Raw genomic sequence first — 17,743 nt, 5'->3', positions numbered from 1 at the left:
AGTTTCTGTGCATTAAACATCTAGTTTACTCATAACCTTCTTCCTTATAACCCGTTAATTTTTTTTAGGGATTAACTTACATTTTATTAATTATACATCAAATAAGTATAAAGTATGAGTGATAGCAGATAAATTTGATTCAGTTATAGGCAAGCTAATAAAATTTGCACTTTTTGAAACAATACATTAACTGGAACACAGCCACCCTTTGAAAGTTGCACATTACAAATGTCTCAGTGCACTTATCCAGTGAAATAACACGTACAAAATTGCATAAACTAGGGTAAGCTGTTCATAGAAATGTATTTGCACAAGTAAAAAATTATTTTAGAGGAAAATGTGTTGTGAAAATGTGTATATGAGGGGAAATTGCATATAATTCATTATATTGCATGTAAATGTGCCTATTAGGAGGTGTTCTGGCTAAAATACTGATGAATTTTCATGAGGAATTATTTTTTAAAAAATTGCAAACTGTTGTGGAAATGTGGGGAACAGAATTTGACAGGAAAAAATGAGAAATTGAAAGAACCTGAAATTGACCTATTTGCCCATCCCTAGTTCACACACACACACACACACACACACACACACACACACCTCTTTCAACAGGCTTGTATGGGAGATTTAATATCTGCTATGGTCCAATTGTTTTTGCTACTGTTAATTTCATCCATTTGTCTCCATTGCATTGCTCTTGTTATTATATTCTTATGATGTTGATGATTATAGCACATCCTAATATCACTTATGATATAGGGTGGGTTAGAAATATTTTAAATACACAATGAACATATTTTTAATAGCAATCCTATCATACTCATAGGGACGCAGGTGGCGCTGTGGGTTAAAGCCTCAGCGCCTAGGACTTGCCGATCGAAAGGTCGGCGGTTCGAATCCCTGCGGCGGGGTGCGCTCCCGCTGCTCGGTCCCAGCGCCTGCCAACCTAGCAGTTCGAAAGCACCTCCGGGTGCAAGTAGATAAATAGGTACCGCTTACCAGCGGGAAGGTAAACGGCGTTTCCGTGTGCGGCTCTGGCTCGCCAGATGCAGCTTTGTCACGCTGGCCACGTGACCCGGAAGTGTCTCCGGACAGCGCTGGCCCCTGGCCTCTTAAGTGAGATGGGCGCACAACCCCAGAGTCTGTCAAGACTGGTCCGTACGGGCAGGGGTACCTTTACCTTTACCTTATCATACTCATAATATGAGTAAGTAGAAACTAAAGTGATTTGGTTGTATGGGAGGAATCATTTATGGGTGAGACCAACAGGAAAAGGAAACAAGGGAGTACAGTACAATACATGACTAGTTTCAGTTTTGTATATTGCTTTGTGGCAACACACTGCTAAGTATAGTTTGTTTTAATTTAGTCTGTGGTTAATTCATAATTTTGCAAATACAGTCGGACCTTGGTTTTCGAACGGCTCTCAGACGCCAAAAACACGGAAGTAAGTGCTCCTGTTTTCGAACGTTTTTTGGAAGCTGAACATCCAACGCAGCTTCCACTTGAGTGCAGGAAGCTCCTGCAGCCAATCGGAAGCCACGCCTTGGTTTTCAAACATTTTGGAAGTCAAACAGTCTTCTGGAATGGATTACGTTTGAGAACCAAGGTACCACTGTACTATAATAAGTAAAGGGTAAAGGGACCCCTGACCATTAGGTCCAGTCGCGGATGACTCTGGGGTTGCGGCGCTCATCTCGCTTTATTGGCCGAGGGAGCCGGCGTACAGCTTCCAGGTCATGTGGCCAGCATGACTAAGCCACTTCTAGCGAACCAGAGCAGTGCACAGAAATGCTGTTTACCTTCCTGTTGGAGTGGTACCTATTTATCTACTTGCACATTGACGTGCTTTTGAACTGCTAGTTTGGCAGGACCATGGACCAAGCAACAGGAGCTCACCCCGTCACAGAGATTCGAACCGCCGACCTTCTGATCGGCAAGTCCTAGGCTCTGTAGTTTAACCCACAGCGCCACCCACGTCCCATCTGTACTATAATACTTGGGGCTTAATTCTGAGTAGATATAGAATTGCACTTTTTCCAAAAGGGCAAACTGGAATGTAGAAAATTTTCTGTACATTTAATATTGCTTAGACCAAATCACTCATTTTATTTCATGTGTCAAATCACTCCTTATAATGGTGTCTAATCTTGAAAACCCAAAACCCAAAGCAATTCTATTCCAGCCATTTCCCTTGGGGAATTTAACTACATCCTAATCTACTAGTTCAGAAAAACTTTCTCCTTTCTCTCCGACCATTTCTTCCTAGTTATACTATCATGTATAATATTACTATATCATTAAATAAACCCCTGTTCTCCCTGTAAAATACCTGTAGGCTTTTACAATCTAAACCAAGCTATGGCACTGGGGGCTCTTAATCCTTCCTCACAAATTCAGTTCTTAGCTCTTTTATACAGGTTTGCTCTTCCAGCATTCTAACACTTTCTCCCAGCCTTAAAAAGAACTGTTTTCGTTACACCTCACACATTTACAAGATCTTTGCATTAACTGTGAGTGATTTCACATGAACTTTAATTTTTAGAGCAGCTACAAACAAACAAGCACTCTTGAAGAAGCACCTTTTAAATCAACACCATGAGGCTGTTGAAGCAGTCAAGCCTATTGTTTTCATGTTGCTGCAAACTTCTCAGTTTGGTAGTAGCAAGCTTTTTGGGAGGTAGCAGGTAGCTCCAGATAAATTGCTGGCATCACAGAGGCAGCCATCATGTAGAGTGACCCTTATGAGTGCCACGGAAAACTGGGAGTGGAAAACAAACCAGGTTCCAGCTGTAGATTCAGGACCTGGTCGGCGATTTGAGGCGTCAAACTTTGTGGACACATTTCAATTTAGATTTGATATGGCATGATGGGTCTACAGAGGATTCTGAACAACACTTAGCTTGTCTTGGAGCCTCTCAAGTTCAGGGTAGGCACTCTAGTTGGACTACAACTCCCATCATCCTTAGCCATTAGCTATTCTGACTGGGGCTTATAGGAAATAGCGTTCAAAAGAACTGAGAGTGCCCCAGGTTGCCCTCCTCTGCTCTAAACTCTGATGTACAAACAGTGCCATTATTGTGAAATCAGGGCCTCCAAGCCAGTTGCAAACACCAGGCTGCAAAATCAAGCCTTTCCAACCACTCCCTCTGGATGACCAGTTTCTCCGACCCATTAGATTTACGGGAGGCACTGGGGGTTGTGGAAAGGATCTAATTCATGCTCAGAAACTTTTAGGATGAACAGATTCCAGACCCTCTAAGTTTTCAGCGACAGTCCGGGATTTACAGAAGCTTTCCCAGTTTCTGATTTGATCCTGGAATGTCCAACTTTTCCTTAGGACATCCCTATTTTCATCAGAAAAGTGTTGGAGGGTACAGTAGGACATCCCTCTTTTCACTGGAGAAATGTTAGAGGATATGGAGTTATGCAACCCCTGAGCCCAGGAGATATGCAACTATACAACCATTAGAAGACATATGAAGGCATATGTCTAATATGTTTAATATTTTTATATAAGTTGGAAGCCGCCCAGAGTGGCTGGAGCAACCCAGGCATATGGGCAGGGAATAATAATAATGATGATGAAATAGGATGTCCCTATTTTCATCAGAGAAATATTGGAAGATATGAGATTCCAACTGCTTTCCTTGGGGATGGGCCTATGCGAAGTGACAAGCTGTTCTATCAGAGTCCTTTTAGAGCAGTGATGGGTAAACTTGGCCCTCCAGCTGTTTTGGGATTACAACTCCCATCATCCCTAGCTAACAGGATCACTGCTTTAGAGGTTATAACCCACATTACATTTTGTTACAGGTGAAGTCCTTGCTTTAAACTCCAGTAGAGGGTGGCGCTGTGGGTTAAACCACAGAGCCTAGGACTTCCCAATCAGAAGGTCTGTGGTTTGAATCCCAGCGACGGGGTGAGCTCCCGTTGCTCGGTCCCTGCTCCTGCCAACCTAGCAGTTCGAAAGCACGTCTAAGTGCAAGTAGATAAATAGGTACCGCTCCGGTGGGAATGTAAACGGCGTTTCCGTGCGCTGCTCTGGTTCACCAGAAGTGGCTTAATCACGCTGGCCACATGACCTGGAAGCTGTATGCCAGCTCCCTCGGCCAGTAAAGCGAGATGAGCGCTGCAACCCCAGACTCGGCCACAACTGGACCTAATGGTCAGGGGTCCCTTTACCCTTTACCTTTAGCTTCAACATATTAAAAACTAACAGGAATATTTTCTTTCTCCAGAAAGCCCTGGATTTCCCCCTCTTGTTAACCACAGGATCTTGATTCTACTTTCAGAGGTACCAGAACACCAAAGCAGCAGCCAAGGATATACAACAAGAAGGAGGATAAGGGGAGAGATGGGGAAAGAGGGACATACATTAACAAGGCATTCTCCACTATTCAACTGTAAGCGACAGAAACTATCAGTAAAACTATTCAAAATGGCATTGTCAAGGTTTGTTAGGTTTGGACTACACAATCCAATTAACACGAATTCACCCTGCAGGAGGCTGGAGTCAAGCATCAGCAACTATCCTTGGCTAAACTTTCAAAACTCTGCAGATTTCAAAGATGGAAGATGAGGGAAATGATGAAGAGCTTTGTGTGTTTTTTTTCCGAAGTCCAGTTGTACTGCTTTTACCAATATGATTGCTCTATTGTGTGAGCTCAGTTTATTCATTGGAAGACAACCATGGAGCGAATATTCAAAATAATAAAATTTATACATACACAAACAAGTGAGCACCTTTTCATGAACCTTCTGGCCACCAAGCTGTGGGGAATATTATTGTTACTTAAAATATGAAAGACCATCAACATTCCCATGGAGATGAGTCTGCTGACATTTTCCTACATGTTAAAACTGTAGAAATCTTAATAATGGGCAGTCCTTTCAGTGCTAAGACTCTGGCAGAATTAGAGAGGGTTGACCATGAGGAGGAGAGCTGAAACACAAACTCATTCAGGGAGCAGTAATCTTGTGGTGCACCGTCTGGTCAACCAAACAATTTCAAAGGTGTGCTACTTATTTTAGCAAAACCTTTACAAAGCTACCAAGGACGCGGGTGGTGTTGTGGGTTAAACCACAGAGCCTAGGACCTGCCGATCGAAAGGTCGGCGGTTCGAATCCCCACGGTGGGGTGAGCTCCCGTCGTTCGGTCCCAGCTCCTGCCTACCTAGCAGTTTGAAAGCACCCCTAAGTGCAAGTAGATAAATAGGGACCGCTTTCTAGCAGGAAGGTAAACGGCGTTTCCGTGTGTGGCGCTGGTGCTGGCTCGCCAGATGCAGCTTAGTCACGCCGGCCACATGACCCGGAAGTGTCTTCGGACAGCGCCAGCTCCGGGCCTCTTGAGCGAGATGAGCGTGCAACCCTAGAGTCGGACGCGACTGGCCCTGATGGGCAGGGGTACCTTTACCTTTACCTTTACCTTTACCTTTACCTTTACCTTTACCTTTACCTTTACCTTTACCTTTACCTTTACCTTTACCTTTACCTTTACCTTTACCTTTACCTTACAAAGCTACCACAGGTTTAGTAGCTCCTATTTCAGCTGTGGTTTTAATTGCCTGCAGAGTTATCAATCACAAGGCTCCCACAACTCCAAATGCATTTTATAAAAGTACAAATTGAAGGAAAGACAAATAAACTATACTAGTTTCCAGAGACAGTTCCGTTGCATTCTGTTATTAGCCTGCTCCATTTTACATTTGTTTTCTAGAGCCAAATTTATTTTATTTTATTTTTTGGCCTCGTACAGTACGGCAAGCACCGTAACAGGTTTTGCTGACGGGGGGGGGGGATTGTTCCGCTAGTTAGGCTGTCCCTCTGACCATCTGTTTTTCATGCCTGCTTTCCTGATTTAATATGCTTCTTCATCATTTCAGCTTGCGTCTCAGTCTTTTCAAATAAAAAGTAAGCAATAACATTGACTTAGCATTCACCTGGTTTCATTGCTAGAAGCAGAATATCTTGACCATGTGCTGTGGATGGGGGAGAGGTATGGTGTCGCTTCAAGATGTGTTGCCATGCGGTGGGAGGGAATCTCCAGATGCATTGCTGGGAGGGGCAGGGGGAAGAAGCACATTGCTTAGAATGAAATTGTTCATAATATGCAAGGGGGAAATTCATGAAATGGCAGGCAACCTAAGTGTGGGAAACATTGCCTTAAAAACAAGCAAGCACCCTGATAGCCAAGTGGCTTTTGGTTTAGAACTCAGATGGAATCATCCGAAGTACAGTGGTGCCCCGCAAGACGAACGCCTCGCAAGACGGAAAACCCACTAGACGAAAGGGTTTTCCGTTTTGGAGGCACTTCGCAAAACGAATTTCCCTATGGGCTTGCTTCGCAAGATGAAAATGTCTTGCGAGTTCCTGCGGGTTTTTCCCCCTCCCCCCCTTTTTCTAAGCTGCTAAGCCGCTTATCAGCTGATCCGCTAAGCCGATAAGCCGCTAAAAGCCGCTAAAAGCCGCTAAGCCGCTAATAGCGCTAATCCGCTAAGCCGTCAATGGGCTTGCTTTGCAAGACGAAAAAACCGCTAGACGGAGAGACTCGCGGAACGGATTAATTTCGTCTTGCGAGGCACCACTGTATGGCCATGATTTTTCACAGTCACAAGACCCCCTAGGTATGCAGGAGTATATCTGTTTGAGAATTAAAATGGAAAGACTATGCCCATCTCTAGTAGTCATAATGCTTCTGGTCCATTCAGTTATTTGGCTGGGAACTGTGGAAGCAAAGTTGTTTCTTCCACAGTTCTGTAGGTTTGCCTTTCACAGGGTGAGACCCTTTCAGTCACCTTTCACCTTTCAGGGTGAGACCCTTTCAGGTTGCTAAATGTTACAGTCCAGTCCAGAGAGATGCAAACAGAACAAACTTTTATTGATCCAGAGCCACTTCAACATTTCTACAGGGGCCTAAACAGAGTAGGACCATGACAGAACTTTCACTCAACTGCCCTTGGGGGTCTACCTCTTTCCCCTCACTTTCCCAGACTTCAACTTGTTTGTTTACTTTTACTTAAAGGGGCAGCAACATAATAAACATCAGAAAGGGTGAAACATGTACATTCATTTCTCTGTAATCCCCTTTCACATAAATAAGCCTCCCAAGAAACTAAGTTACTGCGTGACACACATGTACTGTTAATAAAAAACAACAACCTAAAATTAAAGGTACAAAAAGGTACCCACCCTGAGACCTGTGGGTATAGGGCAGTATATAAGTTCAATAAATAAAATTTTAAAAAAGGGTTTTCCTCTCTGTTTCTGTAGTTGCCTGCTGAAACAAATAAAACTTGGGATAGACAAGGAGTAGATTTTTGTGTGTAGGAGCTCTGGACAGAATTCTGGTACAGATACAAAATTCCTCATCTGAGCTGGGAATGTGCTCAGAGGCACCAGTTCCTTCACAATTCTGTCTGTTCCCCTGAGCAGCTATGACTCCAGATAGTCTTCTGAGGTGGCATAGGCCTCTTTTGCTCCATGTATCATGGTTTGCAAAATGTCCTCTTCGTGCCTTATTTAGAAATTTATGCTTTGTCATCTTTTTCTATCACCTTCCAAATGTCATGGCACTCCCCCATTCTGAAAAAGAGCTAAATTCCTCTCTCAAATCAGCTGTCTGATAATTGTCAAAATGAATACTTGTTCCCTTTCCCCATATTCTGTAAAGAATTACTGGAAGGCAGCCATTTCCCTGACAATCTGTCTCGGCAACGTTTCTCCACGAGTTGCAATCTGGCTTCTCTGTTACTTGTACTACAGCCCCCTGCTGTGCTCTGGGTCACAAATGATTGATTTGTACTGTCAAATTATAATGATGATTTGGTGCTTTCTCTCTCCCTGCCCTGATTTTGGATATCTACCCTCTTTTGCTGCAGTCTGCCATACACAATCTTTATCCCCCCCCCTTTTTAGCTGAACCCTTTAAAAAGTTTTTAAATGAATATCAAGAATAGAACCAGCCTGTGCAATGAATAACAGCTGAGCATTCTCTCTGCCACCATCCTGCCCCATAACACTTGATTTTAACAATGAAAACAATTCTGTGATGCCTTTAAGGAAATTCAGCTCCACGATCCGAAATGAATATTCAATGTGACACTAAAATTTCACAAATTTTGATTATGCAGGTTTGAATGCAAAACGTACTTTTCTTATATGAAATAGTTCTTACATTTTAAAATAAGTTATATTCCCAGTTACATCCACAGAGGTGGATAAGAGTTGTCCATGGGAATTTATAAAGATCTCAATGATTTTAAGCTGAGTGGGATGGAGTGCCAATGTGCTAGCCCCATCTCAAAACCTTTCCAGAGGTAGCAGCAAGAATACAATTCACCATCTTACTGAGTTCTTATTTAGTGTGAATTCTATGTGTGTGTGTGTGTGTATATGTGTGTGTGTGTGTGTGTGTGTGTACATTGGTACCTTGGTACTCGAATGGCTTGGCTCCTGCGCATATTGGCTCCCGAGCACAGCAAACCCAGAAGTGAGTCTTCCGGTTTGCAAATGTTTTTTTGGAAGCTGAAAGTTCAACATGGCTTCTGCTTGAGTGCAGGAAGCTCCTACAGCCAATCGGAAGCTGCGCCTTAGTTTTCAAACTGTTTCGGGAGTCAAATGGACTCCTGCAAAAGATTAAGTTCAAGGACCAAGGTACCACTGTATATACCCACTAATATAAATTCCAAACCAAATACAATTCATTCTCCATAAGGTATGTTGGGAGGGGCTGCGGCTAGAATAGAGTGATTCATATCAGCTCTGCCATGTAATTGACACTGAATACTGCAGCTCATACTGGGAGTGGTTTACCAAAATGCTTGTTTACAAAGCTATTGTACTACCAACCTTACTATATGCTGGTGAAACATGGACCATCTCCTACTCCTCGAAAGATTCCATCAGCGGTGTCTCCAAAAATTTTTACACATCACTTGGGAAGACAGGTGAACTAATGCCAGTGTACTGGAAGAAGCAAAGATCACCAGTGTTGAAGCAATGGTTCTTCAACATCAACTTTGTTGGACTGGTCATGTGCGGATGCCTGATGATCATCTTCCAAAACAACTATTCTGAACTTAAAAATGGAAAGCATAATGCTGGTGGTCAACAAAAGAGGTTTAAGGACTCTCTCAAAGCAAATCTAAAAAAATGTAGTATAAACACTGACAACTGAGAAACACTGCCCTGTGAGTGCTCCAGTTGGAGAACAGCCTTTACCAAAGGTGTCATGGGCTTTGAAGACACTCAAACTCAGGACACAAGGGACAAATGTGCTAAGAGGAAGGCATGCTTGGCAAATCCACACCATCAACTCCTGCCTGGAAACCAATGTCCCCGGACTCATTGTTAAAACTGTGTTTATGGAAGACAATCTTACTCAGCTACGAGTGATCACCACAGAAGGAGAAGGTTTACAAGAACCTTTCAGTGTCGTCCAGTGGCATTAGACCCACATTGCAGGTCAGTCAGAAGCCAATAGATAGCGCCTGGTTGTCCTTCACTTTGCCTATGTGATAAAGAGACCAGAGTGTCACTCCCTCAAGCTTTGCAGTCCTGAATCAGCACATACTGAATACTAATTGAACCAACTGTTGTGTATATTTATGGAACTTAACAAACAGAAGTATGCAGACACTCAGTAAAGAAGGAGAGATAATGTCCTACCTAATCAACTGACACAGCAAGCTCTTTTGGTCACCAGCCCTTTCCTTTCTGGTCCTTTCAACCAACTCATCCTGATCCTCTCACTCATCCTGATTCCACCTCACTGTCCTGCTGCCCTTCTCCATCCATCCATCCCTCACGTTCTTCTGATGCAGCAGCGCTACAAAAATCATGTAAGGATAACAACAGGGCAGAGGTCTCCATTTCTTGCCCTAATTTCAAAAGATGTTATGTAGATGAAATGTCTATGGTTGGTAAAAAAAAAGGGGGGGTTAGGGAGAGACTCAGAGTCATAAAGTAGTTAAATAAGTGTTTGCATGTTTATCTCAATAGGAATTTGACAGCTGTATGTTATTCGTGACCTGCAAACCATCAGTAGGATTAGGGGCATGCTTCTTCTGAAAATAACTGTCAGCTTGAAGTAGCAATTACGGTCTTTGGGCTGTTTTGCAGCATTTGGAAATAAAACAACAGTTCCATTTCCTTTGGGGAAAAGTTGTTTGAATATGATTTTCTAAAAGGTTGCTAAGACGGGGTCAAATATGCAGCTCCTTTTCTTACGGCCAAAGAAGTTTGTAGAAGGAAGTGGATAAAGGAGCGAAGAGAAAGGATTGATGAGGAACTGCCTAAGCGACTGCCAGGCTCTCATTTGCCAAGGTAGAATTTGAGAGGAGAAGCCCCCTTTCCTTTTCCCACCATGGTGAGACATTTTGGAGAAAGCTTCCTTTGAACTTGGCCCCCTTTATCTTGATTTTGTGCATCTGTCAGCGCTCACTAGAGACTACTGGATAAGGGCTACTTACGAGCTGATGAAACGAGATTGAGGGGATATATGAGCAGGCAGTGATAAAGATTGGGGCTCACCTGTGCTGGCATGCAAATATCACTGATTTACTCAGCTGTGCCACAATTACATTGCTAATATATTTACTCACACAAAATTGGATGACCAGCTGGGGCCTATTTATGTTGCTTTGGAGAGCTAGACAAATGAAGCCCACTCAGCCATGTCGCTGTTATACCTTTGTCTCATAATCAGTGCACATGAAACATACGCCTGCTGAGAGAGCGAGCTCTCAGTTCCCACAGTCTCTTTGAATGTGGATTCCCCTTCGTGTGGCATGACTGCCACTTATTAGGCTGTGTGTGCACATTTCATTTCACTTTTAATTTGTATACCGCCTTAAGGAAATCAGCCCTGAGTTCTCACTGGAAGGACAGATCCTGAAGCTGAGGCGCCAATAATTTGGCCACCTCATGAGAAGAGAAGACTCCCTGGAAAAGACCCTGTTGTTGGGAAAGATTGAGGGAACAAGGAGATGGGGATGACAGAGGACGAGATGGTTGGACAGTGTTCTCGAAGCTACGAACATAAGTTTGACCAAGCTGCGGGAGGCAGTGGAAGACAGGAGTGCCTGGCGTGCTCTGGTCCATGGGGTCACAAAGAGTCAGACGTGACTAAACGACTAAACAATAACATACACAAGGTGGTTGGCAGCAACAAAATATACAGCAAATGACACACACCTTACAATAATCTAACACAATACAAAAAGTTGTAGTAAAACATAACTTTAAAATGGAACAGCTTGTATCAAATATAGTAATATTCAATAATCGATTAGGATATAATAGCACAGAATAAAATTAACTCTCAAAACATCAGCAAATGATAATTAAACAGAAATTTACTCTTAACAATTACAATAAATAATGACCAAATTATGATTGGGGGGGGGAACCCTGCGAGTCACAATGCATAAAATACCACAATACATGCAAAGCCCATGTAAGAGAATCAAATTGGGAAAGACACACAACTTATAAAGCTATTTCTTTTAAATCCCTAATCAAGAGAGAAATGCAAAAAAATCTGGGCACTGTCAGGTACACATAATGGAGTTGCAATTCCAAACAACCATTAATAAACTACAGTGCCCAGAATTATTTCAGGAAGAGAATGTGCTTCAGATGTGCTTTAAAGGTATTTTGAGGAAATCAGCATAGCACTAAGGAAATCGTTCCATCAGTACAAGCATTTCAGCTTGCCAGATGAAATGATCTCCCCTCTCCCCTCTCCCCTCTCCCCTCTCCCCTCCCCCTCCCGCGTGCTATTCTGGGGTTTGTTGCCAAGTCAGTTGGACAGGTGCAGGGGGCACACAAAGGAAGAGAGGGCTGGAAAGCCCATTGGTTAATGGTAGGCTTTGCATTGGTTTCTGCTAGCAGGTTTCATTCATTGAATCAGGTCCATCGTGTGTAGGCTGAATACACTGTGGGTTAAATCAGTAAATACATACTGAACCTTGCTACTTATAGTCTATGGCTTCTGCTGTTTTGCTCTGCTTCAAGATCCTAGAAGTGGGTCAAGGAGAACTGGGGATCTTCCACTTTGCTGTGCACTACATACATTTTTAGTGATGACTTCAATTAAACACATTAATTCAATATTTTTGTTGTATGCTGCCTTGGGAGGGATTATTTTGAAAGGCATATTATAAACAAACTAAAATAAACCAAACCCTGTTAGGTAGGCGAGTGTTGAGTGGTTGCTGGGGAAAGAATGTTGGTTTTGTCTGAGGCTGTCTCGTGAGTTTCATAGTAGAGGAAAAATCTGAATGAAGCAACTTCCTAGGTCTCAGTTTAATCCCTAAAACACTGGTACACAGTGTTTTATGATAGTTCTTGACTCATCCCCTATTTGTCCATCCATTACATACCAGCTAATGTACTGCATCAAACTAATGCCCTTTCCAACAGGCTTCCATTAATGCTATAATTTGGATTGGTAGTGGTGTGCACGAACCTGATCAGTAACAATTTTATGAGGCTCACAGAAAGAAACCCAGTTCCATTAGGTTGCTAGGGGTAACCCTGGAATGTTGTTTTTATGGAAGCTAGCTGTGTTCATGTGGCAGTTGGGAATTGGTTGGCTCATGTTGAGAAAACGGTTGAAGATGGCTTGGCTGATGAAAGCGGATAACATCTGGCACAGGGAGGACAACAACTGTGAGAGAGAATATGTGCAACATGTTCAACCATCATTTTATTGTAGTGCTGAATGAAAAGATATGCCTGCCTCCTTAAATTAACTATTGCCGAAGCTTCCATTTCTCCCTCCCTCCCCCCCCCTCTCACCAGTGGCGTAGCGTGGGGGGTGCAGGGGGGCCAGCCGCACCGGGCGCAACATTGGGGGGGGGGTGCTCGCACTCGCAGCTCTCTGCCCCTACCTGGCTCACTCACTCTCTCTCACTGCAGTGCTGGCTGTGCGAATCTGATCCGAGCTGCCGAGTTGCTGCCCACTGTGGAGGGGGAGGGTGCCAGGCGTGCGTTGCGGTGCGGAGCAGAGAGAGAGGGAGGGAGGGACTATCTGGGGGAGGGACAGTGCAGCGGCCGCCCAGCACAGTGCTGAGCGCGGGAGAGAACCACACCCGACCAGCCCAGGCAGCAGCAAGAAGAAGCTGGCAGCAGTGGCAGGTTAGGGGTTAGGGGCGCAAATTACTTGCCTTGCCCCGGGTGCTGACAACCCATGCTACATCGCTGTCTCTCTCTCTCACACACACATACACACACACATAACCAAATGGTCAAGTGTTTTCTCTTACGGAAACCTGGGACACTAGGGTTCAAATCCCCATTTAGCCATGAAGCCTACTGAGTGAGCTTGGGCCAATCACCTTCTCTTAGCCAAAGCTATCTCACAGCCAAAGCTATTTGTGAAGAAGAAGAAGAAGAAGAAGAAGAAGAAGAAGAAGAAGAAGAAGAAGAAGAAGAATAGTAGTAGTAGTAGTAGTAGTAGTAGTTTGGATTTGATATCCCGCTTTATCACTCCCCTTTAAGGAGTCTCAAAGCGGTTAACATTCTCCTTTCCCTTCCTCCCCCACAACAAAGTTTCTGCCTCCACATTGTACTGCAAGCCCTGAGTTCCAGTCCCAAGTACAGTGGGTGAACCAGCTTGCAGAAAGGTTTATAGATCTGTAGACTGAGGGTATGTACACATTAATTAAGCACAGCAAAGCCATTTCCCACCACTGAGTTTCAAGTTGCACTTGCACCGTGATGTACACATCAGAAAGGCAGCGAGGATGTCTTCACTTGACAAACATGTTTCCTCACCTCTGTACCACCCTGCAAAGCTCCTATTAGTGAAGCTATCATCTGTGCATGTGCAGTGGCTATCTCATAGGTACATGCATGGTTTAAATATGAAGCGAATGCGGGATGATAATGATGATGAAGGTGATATTTTTATTGTTTATACCCCGCCTATCTGGCTGGGTTTCCCCAGCTACTCTGGGAGGCTTACAGCATACATAAAACATAGTAAAATATCAAACATTAAAACTTCCTGATACAGGGCTGCCTTCAGATGTCTTCTAAAAGTTATGTAGTTCTTTATGTCCTTCGCATCTGAAGGGAGGGCATTCCACAGGGAGGGCGCCACTACTGACAAGACCTTCTGCCTGGTTTCCCATAATGTCACTTCTCACAATGAGGGAAGCAGCAGAAAACCCCCAGAGGAGGACCTCAGTGTCTGGGCTGAGCTAAGTTAAGTTTTCTAGTCAGATTTTGCTGGTCTGAGAAAAAACGAATCAAACAGCAACATTTCCCACAGTGCTTTGGTGCACCCGTGGCACTGTGGACGATTTAAAGTGATGGTTTCATAAACCACCTACTGCTTCTGTCAAGTAAGTCTGGAGTTGGGGTGTGTGAGATTGAAAGTGGCACCTCAGACAGCACTTTGTGAGACCCCCTCAACCCTGGAGCTAGTCCTGAGCAGTATTCTTGAAATACTGGAAAAGTTGCCATCTTTAGATTTTGCACTACTTAGCCAAAGAGGAGTGTTTTAGTGCAGCAGATGTTCTTGACACTACAGCAGAGCATTACTTTGACCAGGAACCTGCTCTATGGCATGTTGTATAACACATATACCATTAAGGTCCTTATTTCCTAACGGTATTTGATTTGGCCATCTGTATTAGCCACTGAAAAAATAGCAATCTTGGGTTTGATAGATGAGCTCCTTTGGTTAAATGACAGTCTGGTGTTGCTGATACGAATATCAATGAATGGAACAAGGAGACAGAGTCCCAGTGTGCCAAGCTGCAGTGCATATTTGCCTTATTTTATGCCATTTCTGCTTGGGATTACTGAAAATACATTTCAGTCACCATCCGCAGCCATCCATTTTAAGGAACGTATCGCTCTGGAAGGAAGGCTGAATTGAATGGGCATTAGCATCACTGGTAGTTATTGTTAAAATGCTGGCAAAGTGGGGGGTGGATGGCTGTTCTGGTGGAGAAGGGCATTTCAAAGCCTGGGAGCCATTAAAGACCACACACAGCTGAACCTCTGACAGTGGCAGAACATGGAGAAGGGCCTCTCTCAGTGATCTCCTTGGGTGGCAATTGCATTTGGCTGAAAGTTGTCCTTTAAATATGCTACAATTTTTGCTGCGCGATCCTTTTTGCAGGAAGCCTCCGTCTGAGGTTGTAGGTTTAAATCCTCCAGTCCTAATGTGAAGCCTGTAACATTAATAATTTTAATTCATGGTGAATGAGCCTACCATCAGTTATTGCTGTTGTAGATAAATGAAGCCTCCAGGTACAGACTGTCAGATGTAGAAGACAAAGAACAGGGGAAGGCCATCTCTTTTGTGCCCGGCTTGTGATCTTCTATAAGCATCCAGGAGGTTGCTTCTTTGAAAGAAGCATGCTTGATCAGATCAAGCAAGGCAATTTTTCTGTCCTTAATAATTAAATAAATCAGATCAAAAAATGATACTCCTCTGGTGTGCTGGAGTGAGGATGGGGGAAGGAGAATGAGGAATCTTGGAGTCTGATAACCACCACGGACTCATGCAGCAATGGCTCAGGTGATGACATGCCTATTAAAGACAGTGGTGCACACAAATTGGCCTCTTCAGTTCAGTATGGTTTATCACAACACCTTTAGTATTAGGTTATTTTGAACCTCAGTGACAAAGTGTCCCATTGCCAATGTAGACAGTGGATATCCTTGTCTCTTTCCACAGATTAGTTCAGGCTTCCTCAAACTCAGCCCTCCAGATGTTTTTGGCCTACAACACCCATGATCCCTAGCTAGCAGGACCAGTGGTCAGGGATGATGGGAATTGTAGTCTCAAAACATCTGGAGGGCCGAGATTGAGAAAGCCTGGCTTAGTTGATCGGTTAGTTCATCATTTAGTTTAGGGAGAGAGAAACCAGATTGTGTTGGCCTCCAGTTCCCATCCACCCCAGCCAGCATGGACGAATGTGAGGGACAATGGGAGTTGTAGTCCAACAATCACTGGAGGGCCACATATTCCCCATCCCTCATTTACTTGAGTAGTAATTCAGCAGGGATATCATCCACTAATTCATTTGCTACATTTTAAGATAAAACACCAGTTAAATCACTACTTTACTCAACATGAAAACCACCAGTTAGCTAATTAAAAGCAATACCCAAAATAGCAACACATTCAGAGGTCTCTTGTTATCCACTTTATCTGTTTGCCATTATGGTGCACATTCCAAGCCACCGGATATAGATGAGCCATAAATTATTGGTCTCGGATGTAACCAAAACAGATAAGGCTCCCTAGTGGCACCCCTCTGCACCTCCCCTCTTAAAATGTTTAACTGAATAGTTTGACATAAAGCCTTTTCCATTTGCGATCAGGAATGGCACACACACTTTTCTTCGTACTAAGAGGCAGTACCTATCTTCCTTCTTCAGAGGAAGGCGGAAAACTCTTACCCCTGCTGGGTTTGCCCCACACTATGATCTAAAGATTCTACTTCATTATGCTTTTCTTAATAGAATAAAGAGATATCTCTAGATACCTTTTATTGAAAGCCCAAAGCTCAAATCCACAGAACCACACCTCACTGCAGGAACTTCTTAATCATCAGAAATAAATTCAGCAGGTAATAGAATGCTAACTGCAAAAAAACAGTTAATTGATTTTGTTCAAACCAGCCTTTAGCCGTATGCTTAAAAAGCTCTTGAAAGAAACACTAACTGCAAATTCTTTGTTGTTCTGAAATTTGTAATATTGCTAACAAATGAAATCACCTATATTTCTATAATCTCTCCTTCCACCAAGGCATCTTTACATGGTAGGTATCTAAGGAACAGATAGGTACTGCTTGCCAAGATGATACTCTCTAATTATGATCTCCTTTATGAAGATGAATCTTCTCAAAGCTACCAGCAGAACATGGCTGTGAGTCGTAACTAATACCCGCTGATACATACTGGAACACTGAACAGCAGTAGCAAAGAATCCTGGATAGAATGAGGCACAAATGACCTCTCAACATTATATTGTGGGCAGAAAAATAGCGTGGAAGGGAGACATTTCAACAATTTCTCCAGAGGGAGGAGAAATTCTCTAAGAATTTTCTCAGGGGTGGGGCTTACCACTGAGGAGTGGCAAGAACACACCTTCCCCTTGCCATCTCTCCCTTAAAAGTTTTGTTTTGTTTTGCTGCTTCTGCAAAAGGCCCCTGAGGTTATGCTGGCAGCCCAGCCACCATTTTGTATCCCCAGCAAAACCCTGAACCTAATGTCATTCTAAGGCAGTGTGTGTGTGTGTGTGTGTGAAATGGCAGCTGCTCCAAAAGAAATAGTGGTGAATATTCAGAGAAAGTTCTGGAAGTGGATTTTTCCTTCAGAGTGGTGGTGGTGAGAAAAAGAAAACACTTGGGAAGGCATATTTCTGAGGAATTTCCACTCTGCTCTAACTCAGACAATAATAGGACATAAAAAAGCTGGTAAGAATACCTACAGTGACCTGGGACCCCCAGCAGTGGGGGACTTTGGGCTTTCAAATTTCAGCGGCACCCAGTGTGAAGCCAAAATTTGGTGCTCCCTCCCACCTCTGGCCTTCTGTTGTAAGTCAGTGTTGTGGCACCCTTCCGGTAGTACCCTCTGGCCAGTGTGGTGTGGTGTAGTGGTTAGGAGCGGTAGACTCGTAATCTGGTGAACCAGGTTCGCGTCTCCGCTCCTCCACCTGCAGCTGCTGGGTGACCTTGGGCCAGTCACACTTCTCTGAAGTCTCTCAGCCCCA

The 17,743-nt window shown here is 43.6% G+C and overlaps 2 long non-coding RNA genes across 5 annotated transcripts in view; one reads left to right on the top strand and one right to left on the bottom strand.

The window, feature by feature from the left end:
• Positions 1-4,738, top strand: part of LOC309341625 — a 33,452-nt gene extending 28,714 nt beyond the window's left edge. For all 4 annotated transcript variants that reach the window (XR_014156451.1, XR_014156452.1, XR_014156453.1 and 1 more), the window contains 2 exons: positions 4,296-4,406; positions 4,507-4,738. This is a non-coding gene — a long non-coding RNA (uncharacterized lncRNA). The remainder of the gene's footprint in view (positions 1-4,295; positions 4,407-4,506) is intronic.
• Positions 4,739-5,554: 816 nt separating this feature from the next.
• Positions 5,555-16,611, bottom strand: LOC309341678. Its single transcript, XR_014156526.1, has 3 exons — positions 16,515-16,611; positions 9,670-9,829; positions 5,555-6,057 (listed from the first exon to the last, which is right to left on the bottom strand). It is a non-coding gene; the product is annotated as an uncharacterized lncRNA (long non-coding RNA).
• Between the last annotated feature and the right edge of the window lie 1,132 nt (positions 16,612-17,743).

This window comes from Podarcis erhardii (assembly GCF_964252035.2).
Source record: "Podarcis erhardii genome assembly, chromosome: 5".
NCBI lineage: Eukaryota > Metazoa > Chordata > Lepidosauria > Squamata > Lacertidae > Podarcis > Podarcis erhardii.
This window is presented reverse-complemented; position numbering and strand designations above follow the sequence as displayed.